Source organism: Meles meles, chromosome X, assembly GCF_922984935.1.
Source record: "Meles meles chromosome X, mMelMel3.1 paternal haplotype, whole genome shotgun sequence".
NCBI lineage: Eukaryota > Metazoa > Chordata > Mammalia > Carnivora > Mustelidae > Meles > Meles meles.
In genome coordinates this window covers 101,239,919-101,246,446 of record NC_060087.1, presented here as the reverse complement: position 1 = coordinate 101,246,446, position 6,528 = coordinate 101,239,919, and positions in this window count along the sequence as shown.

The following is a 6,528-nucleotide window of genomic DNA, read 5'->3' as shown; positions in this document are numbered from 1 at the left end:
GTTGGTTGCGTAAGAACCTCTGAATTTCAAGGCCAATCTTGGGTTTTCACTTCTTTCATGGGTGGCTTACTGTCCTTATCAAGAATTTCCAGAGCCCAGTGGAATACACAGTGACACAGATGTGCAGTCGCAGCAATCTGGAAGGTGGCGGGAGGTGGGGAAGCTACTTTGTGGTGACGGGGCCATATGCATTGCTAGATGCCAATGCAGTAAGGTTTTGAGGGTCAAACGATTGTTTCTAAATCCTTGTCCCTATATATAACAAGGCACTGGTATTAAAAAATCCACCATGAGCCTTGCTGGATCCTGATCAAAGCAAACTCTAAGAAAAAAAAAGTGAGACAGTTGGGAAAGTGTAAACAGTGATTGGATACTTGATAATATTAAGCAATTTTTGTTAACATTTTTTAAGTATGATAATGGTATTCCAGTTAATTTCTTGATTGAGTTTCCATACTTCCTGTTCTCTTATCTTACCTTTTTGGAAGTGATCTAAATAACCCATGATGGTCACTTTACTCATCACTTAACTTAGCAAAACTTTAAAGTGACTTTTATGTTTCAGAAGCTATTTAAAAGTTTGCCTATAAACCTTGTAATCTTATTTACATCTATTTGATTTACTCGTTCTTAACAATTATGTTTAGACTACCCCCAACACTTTGGGAGACACTGGACAAAGTCAATCTTTTTTTTTAAGATTTTATTTATTTATTTGACAGAGATCACAAGTAGGCAGAGAGGCAGGCAGAGAGAAAGGAGGAAGCAGGCTCCCCGCAGAGCAGTGATCCGGATGCGGGGCTCGATCCCAGGACCCTGGGATCATGACCTGAGCCGAAGGCAGAAGCTTTTAATCCACTGAGGCACCCAGGTGCCCCAGTCAATCATTATTTTAATTTTTTTTTCTGACAGATTTGCAACAGAGATAGCATGAACTTATGTGACTTTCAGTAAACACAGGAAGAATAGAAGTTGTATATTTAATCCTGATCACTCTAAAGACACGTCTATTTTCATTAAATCCATAATCTTTTTTTTTTTAAAGATTTTATTTATTTATTTGACAGAGAGAGATCACAAGTAGATAGAGAGGCAGGCAGAGAGAGAGAGAGGGAAGCAGGCTCCCCGCTGAGCAGAGAGCCCGATGCGGGACTCGATCCCAGGACCCTGAGATCATGACCTGAGCTGAAGGCAGCGGCTTAACCCACTGAGCCACCCAGGCGCCCCTTAAATCCATAATCTTAAATTCGCTTTAATAATGAATATTTTCCTTATTGTAGTTTTTTCATCAATTTTTAAAAAATATTTTATTTATTTATTTGACAGAGAGAGAGATAAAGTGAGAGAAGGAACACAAGCAGGGGCAGTGGGAGAGGGAGAAGCAGGGCTCCTGCAGAGCAGAGAGCCCGATGCGGGGCTTGATCCCAGGACCCTGGGATCATGACCGGAACTGAAGGCAGAGGCTTAACCGACTGAGCCGCCCAGGCATCCCTGAAGTCTTTTTTTTTTTTTTTTAATAAAAAGGGTCTTGGGGCACCTGGGTGGCTCAGTGGGTTAAGCCTCTGCCTTCGGCTCAGGCCATGCTCTCAGGGTCCTGGGATCGAGCCCCGCATCGGGCTCTCTGCTCGGCGGGGAGCCTGCTTCCCCCTCTCTCTCTGCCTGCCTCTGTGCCTACTTGTGATCTCTCTCTCTGTGTCAAATAAATAAATAAAATCTTTTTTTTAAAGGGTCTTTAGTTTTTAGAGATGTGTACTGAAATATTTACAGATGAAATGATGCGATGTCTGGGATTCGCTCCAAAATAACTCGTTGCGTGTCGGGCAGAGAATGGGTGGAGGTATAGACGAAGCGAGAACCACCGTGTTGATCACTGTGGAACCTGGAGGACAGTCATTCAGTGTAGCAGTCTCTCTGCTTTTGTTTATGTTTGTACTTTTCCATAATAACAGCTTTTTTTTAAATCCACGAAAGTGGTAGCACGATTTTGGGGAGGCTTCTCGACGATGAGTCTCACCCAGGAGGAGGAGCCCACAAACACACTGTTCTTCCTTGACCACATTAGAAAGGATGAGCAGCAGGTCAAACATCCGTAGCCGGAAGCAGAGGCCCAAAGGGAGGAGAAATGAGGTGGGGTGAGTCTGAAAAGAGAGGAAGGTAGGAAAGGCCTAGAACACGGTCCCGTGCCAGACTGGACAAGCCACTGCCAGCCACCAAAAGACAGCACGGGGGCTGGCAACAGCTGGAGAGAGAATGCTGAAAGGAGTAGGACTTGGAAGGGGGAAGGTATCTTGTCTACACATGTTGGCGGGACCTGGGGGGACGCAGCTTGAACATCCGAGCTATAAAGCAGACTCACATCTTGGGGAGAGCTGCCCTTGTCTCCACTCCAGCGCTTCTGGAGACAGCGTGGAGATGAGACATTTGGAATGTACTCAGTCCAGCTCTCAAGTCAAACCCTAAGTCATCGAATCATCTTCTGGTTTTGTCTGCACTTTTCCAATCTACAGGTCTTAGGTCAGCTGCTCTTTTTCTCTGTCTGCTCCCATTACTTTTTGGAAAACGACCCCCAATTGCCATTTTCTTAACTGCGAATATGAGACCTGGAAGGCCCCCTGCAGATTGCTTACTGCTTTTTTCCCCAGGTGAGAAAACACAAACTAAGAGAAAGGAAGCGACTCGAGCAGCAGGCACGTGGTAGGTGCTCAACACGTTATCTGTGGAGTCCGGGAGGGATACATACTAACCCGACTACCAAGAAATTACCGCTGGCATCAGAGCTGAAGGGTGGGTGCTCACGCCATATAGTTTTCACATCACTCCTCGTCGAAAGGAAATGATCACGTCGCTACAGAAGGCAAGCTCAGGCTCTTCCTGGCTTAGTGCCCTCTTCCTCGGCGATTCTAGTTCTAGTCTCTGTGGCGCCCGTGTGTGCAGGCAAGGCAGGTCCTGGGTGTGAGGCTTGCAGCTAACCCATGCCTCCTCTTCGGGCTGAGGCTTGTCCACTGTCTCATGGCCTCCTCGGTGGCCCCAGGGACTGGCCAGCCCTATTCTGGACTGCATGGCAGGGCGCGCATTAATCCTCGCACATTAGACGTCTACATGGCACTCCCATCCTGAGAAAATGGTTAGCTTGGGCTCCGAACAGCCTATTGTACCGCTAAGGAGCAGCTGTCTCGCATTATTTCTCTAGTTTTCATCGACCCAGGAGAAGGAAGGAAAGAGAGAGAAGGCAGGAGGCAGAGAGAGAGAAAGAGAGAATGGAAGACAGGAAGAAGAACTACTTTTGATTTGGGGCACCTGGGTGGCTCAGTCAGTGAACCGGCCAACTCTTGATTTTGGCTCAGGTTATGATCTCAGGGTTGTGAGATCGAGCCCCACGAGGGGCTCAGCGCTCAGCGGGTGGTCTGCTTGAGGCTCCTCTCCCTCTGCTTCTCTCCCCTCCCTCTTCCTCTCTGTCTCAAATAAATAAATCTCCAAGAAACTTTTAAGTGTTTTTAGAAGCATAAAAAGAGTTAAGATCCTAACTTCCTAAAATTTGAATATAGAAGTCTTTTTCTCAAAACAGTGCAATTGGAAAATGTCATGCCACTACCAGTTCAGTAAAATGAAGGTAAATAGGGTAACATGATATCGTGAAAGCAAGGTACATTGCCGTCACCACCATTCTCATTCTCACAGAACGGAAAAGGAGGGGCGCCTGGCTGGCTCAGTTGGTGGAGCACACAGCTCTTGATCCCAAGGTTGTAAGTTTGAGCCCCACACTGGGTACAGAGATTACTTCAAATCTTTTTAAACAATGATATGCACAAGAAGACATCTCATTGTGAAATTTTAAAACACTAGAGACCAAAAGAAAACTTTGAAGCTTGCAGAGAGAGAAGAGTTACACCCAGAAAATTGGAAATCAATAAAGGAATCAGACTTTTCAAAAGCAACAGTAGAAGCAAGAACATAGTGGAATATAGTTTTCAAAATTCTGAAGGGAAATTGTTTCTAGCTGGGAATTCTTCACCTAGGGTTAATTTTAATCATCTGTGAAGATATATTCAGATACAGCAGGGTTTTATTAAAAAATTACCTCCCTCATGGGCACCTGGGCGGTCTAATCACTTAAGCATCTGCCTTCTGCTCATGTCACGATGCCACGTCCCACATCAGGCTCCCTGCTCTGCATGGAGTCTGCTTCTCTGCCCCTTCCCTAGCTCATGTGCATTCTCTCTCAAAAAAAATAAATAAAATCTTTTAAAGAAATTACCTCCCTCTCAATCTTTCTGAGGAAGTTAGCACAGTATGTGGTCTGGCAAAACCAGGGCGTAACACAAGAAAGAGAACCACCTGAAATGTGGAAAGCAGAGTTGAACCAAGAAGAGGAGCAAAGGGCGCTCCCCAGATGACAGTTGGGTGGCAGGGCCAGAGGACAAACATTCCAGAATGGATCAGGAAGCCAGCCAACTCCACGAGGGTTGTCTCCAAGAAAAAGAAATGGAACTCACTGATTACACGTGATGGGACCATGCCAAATGGAGTTTTATGGTTCTATCAGCAAGTTTGGGGCTAAACTCATGACATAGAAGAACAAATCAAACCAGAAAAAAGAGACAATTTGGGGAAGATAAAGGAAATACAATTTAATGGTACCATACATGGATCAACTGAGCACAACGATTATACAAATATTGCTAATATTGAATATTTTACCCCCGATTTTTTGTATTTGTAGAAGTGTGAGTGGATGTGGGGTGTGTGTGTGTTTGTGTGTGTGTGTGTGTGTGTGTGTGGACATATAAGGAAGCTAGCTCCTCATCTTCCATTGTAGAAATTCAGAAATAGGTCATTTCTAAACCTAAATAAAAATTAGAAACATTGGGTGATAGAAGAGTTATATACAAAAAGAACTAGCTAAAAACATTAAAAGCAGTTTAAAACAACACAAATTATTGTCTCACACTTCTGTAAGTCAGAAGTCCAACAGAGTATGATTACATTTTCTGCTTGATGTCTCTTATTAAAGCTGAAATCATGTAGGTGGCCAGCCTGAGCTCCTATGTGGAGATGCTGGCAGGGGGCGGGGGGAATCCAGCTGCCAGGCTCATTCACGTTGGTGGCAGGATCCAGTTCCTTCCAGCACTTTCTAATGGCCTCTTCCTCTCTCAAGCCTGCAATGACACTTTGAGGCCTTTCTGTACTTTGACTCTGTCCTTCTCTTCTACTTTCAGCTAGAGAAATTTCTCTGCTTTGAAGGGCTCAAGTGATGAGATTAAGCCTACCCTGATAATTCAGGATAATTTCCCCATTTTAAGATCTATAATCTTGATCACATCTGCAAAGTCTCTTTTGCCATGTAAAAACGCTTTCATAAGGTTCCAGGCATAGCGTGAGGGCGTCTTTTCTGGGAGCAGGAATCAGGGGGTCAGGAGTGCTAGGGCAGGGGACCACAGTTTTTTGTTTTTGTTTTTTTTAAAGATTTTATTTATTTGACAGAGAGATAGAAAGAGCAGGAACACAAGCAGGGGGAGTGGGAGAGCAGGCTTTCCCTGAGCAAGGAGCCCGATGTGGGGCTCTACTCTAACCCAGGACCCTGGGATCATGATCTGAGTTGAAGGCAGACGCTTAACGACTGAGCCAGCCAGGTGCTCGTTGTTTACTGAATTCAAAGGGACTCTATTTTAGGTAATATATCGAATGTCATGATATATATACAAAAACCCGTTTTTGTGTTTCTAGGCAAAATGGCCTATGATCTGCAGAGCATGATAAGAAATAGTTTTTAGGCACAATCATGGCTGGGCCCTGGTGAAAATTCTGATTTGGATGGACTACAGGGCTCATCCAATGTATCAATTCCTCTGTTCTTACTGTTGTATTAAAGGACCCACTCTGGTTATTTTTGGCAGTTACTGCTCATAGCTAACTACTTCCTGTAGCAACAGTAGGTGACTGTAAATGCATTTTCTTTTTTTTTTTTTTAAGATTTTATTTATTTGGGGCGCCTGGGTGGCTCAGTGGGTTAAGCCTCTGCCTTCCAGGTCATGGTCCCGGGGTCCTGGGATCGAGTTCTGCATCAGGCTCTCTGCTCAGCAGGGAGCCTACTACCCCCCCTCTCTCTGCCTGCCTCTCTGCCTACTTGTGATCTCTGTAATGAATAAAATCTGCTCAGCAGGGAGCCTGCTTCCCTCTCTCTCTCTGCCTGCCTCTCTGCCTTCTTGTGATCTCTCTGTCAAACAAAGTAAAATCTTTAAAAAAAGGAATGATGTAAACTGTAAGTTTTTAAAAACATATTCTTTATCAAGAATATTTCTTAATATGCAAAACAAGTCATTATCTCAGTTTTTGTTGGATGACAAAATAGAGCTAATCTGGTCCAATCTCCTCATTTTGCAGATGAGAACACTAATGCCCCAGAGAGAGGAAGGGTCCTGCCCATGGCTTTGCTGGTGTTTGAAGCAAGGATCCCCACTTCTGAATGAGTTCCACAACGTACTGCCACTGTTTTAAACTTTGGAAGGGATGAAAAATAGCGAAGTCTAA